Below are 1,489 nucleotides of genomic sequence, written 5' to 3'. Positions count from 1 at the left end.
CTTTCAGTATACTTCTGAGTATACTTTCATAAACTTTTTGTGGGCCAATTTAATCCGAGGTTTATATTTGTTAGTAAACTGCTAGTACACTTATATCAGTTTACTTGGTAAATAAAAGTACACTTAGGGAAATACACTTTTATATATTTCAGTATACTTAATGACATGTACTTAAATTATACTTCTTTTTTGTGAGTTTTTAAACTTGTTAACTTTTCATCAACTTTAAAAACGTCCCAATTTAGTACAAAAGTTTTAAATCAATATACTTTCTAGTGCACTACAAGTACATGGTGCCTGGTATACTTGATATACTAAAACTTGTACTTTATACTTATTAAAATGAACTTCAAGTACTTTTTGCTAAAGTTTTTTCAGTTTTCTTTCAAAAATATTTGTTTTGTTGTTAGCTTAGCCTCATTAATRGTTACAAATCAGAATCTCTTATTAAAAATTATCAATTTCTGACTCATTAAACTTGAAAAGCTAAATTAATTATAAACATTAAGAAGATATAAATGTAAGAAGAAAGCATCCAAATGTAAAATAAGCTAGCAGAGCTGGTATCAGGAGCCTGATTTTTATATTTATTGCCTGGGCTAACTTATGCACAATTTATGAAATAAATAGTTATTTTTATTAGTCACAGCCGGATTTAGCGGTGTTTTACAGAAATGAGCGCGTCGTGACTTTATGTGAAGTTTACGACAGGAAATGAGATCAGACAGGCGGCCAGAGGACCACCAGGTCCTACCGGGTGAGGGTGGTCTTCAGTCGGTCAAACAGGCAGGAAACAGGCGGTGAACCCGGTGGAGACCGAGCCTGGAGAGCTGAAGCCAGAGACGTGTCAGCAGACGGTCACTGGTCCACTTTAACGWCGTGAGTACAAAGTTAGCGCCGGAAACCATTTCAACAGAGTTAGCTTCAGCTGCGTTAGCTTGTAGCCGTCTKTGTGCTCGTGCCGCCATTTCCACCGCGACTCCGTGAACTAAGTTTGAGAGGTTTAGGCTTTTAAAGTTTTATTTAGAAACAACTGGCCAAGATGGCGAAATTTGATTAAGAAATTAATCAGATACATATTTACATTTGTAAGTAGCTCAAAACAGCAGCCTCTTAGCGATGACGTTTGTGAGAGTTTTATTGGTTCGCGACTGTTGGAGACTAGTTTGCGAACAGGAAATATGAAGGACGTGATTTGAAACGTACACTCCTGATCAAAATCTTAAGACCAGTCAAAAAAAAAGAGCAAGAATTTGCATTTTGCACTGTTGGATCTTAAGAAGGTTCTAAGTAGAGCTTCACAATGTTAAAAGAAGAAATCAGTGCAAGAGACAAGAACTTTTGAGCAGGAATTTTCTGAAAACTGCATTTACACTCAAACATGATTTTTTTTTCAGCTGATCAAAGGTTTTAAGACCATAGCTCAAAAAATCCTGAAAAACCCCCAAAACAGAAATCAAAGTGTGAAAAAAAGGACTCAGTAATGAGT

The 1,489-nt window shown here is 35.7% G+C and overlaps 2 protein-coding genes across 2 annotated transcripts in view; one reads left to right on the top strand and one right to left on the bottom strand.

Moving 5' to 3' along the window:
• Positions 1–838, bottom strand: part of rfx6 (regulatory factor X, 6) — a 31,200-nt gene extending 30,362 nt beyond the window's left edge. The window contains exon 1 of the mRNA XM_014030874.1: positions 755–838. The gene's annotated coding sequence lies outside the window, so the exon portion shown is untranslated. The remainder of the gene's footprint in view (positions 1–754) is intronic.
• Positions 817–1,489, top strand: part of tdrd15 (tudor domain containing 15) — a 12,821-nt gene continuing 12,148 nt past the window's right edge. Inside the window, exon 1 of the mRNA XM_014030873.1 lies at positions 817–879. The gene's annotated coding sequence lies outside the window, so the exon portion shown is untranslated. The remainder of the gene's footprint in view (positions 880–1,489) is intronic.

The sequence above is a fragment of the Austrofundulus limnaeus genome, unplaced genomic scaffold, assembly GCF_001266775.1.
Source record: "Austrofundulus limnaeus strain Quisiro unplaced genomic scaffold, Austrofundulus_limnaeus-1.0 Scaffold1133, whole genome shotgun sequence".
Taxonomy (NCBI): Eukaryota; Metazoa; Chordata; class Actinopteri; order Cyprinodontiformes; family Rivulidae; genus Austrofundulus; species Austrofundulus limnaeus.
The sequence above is the reverse complement of the archived record's forward strand: the minus strand, read 5'-3'. Positions and strand labels throughout refer to the sequence as shown.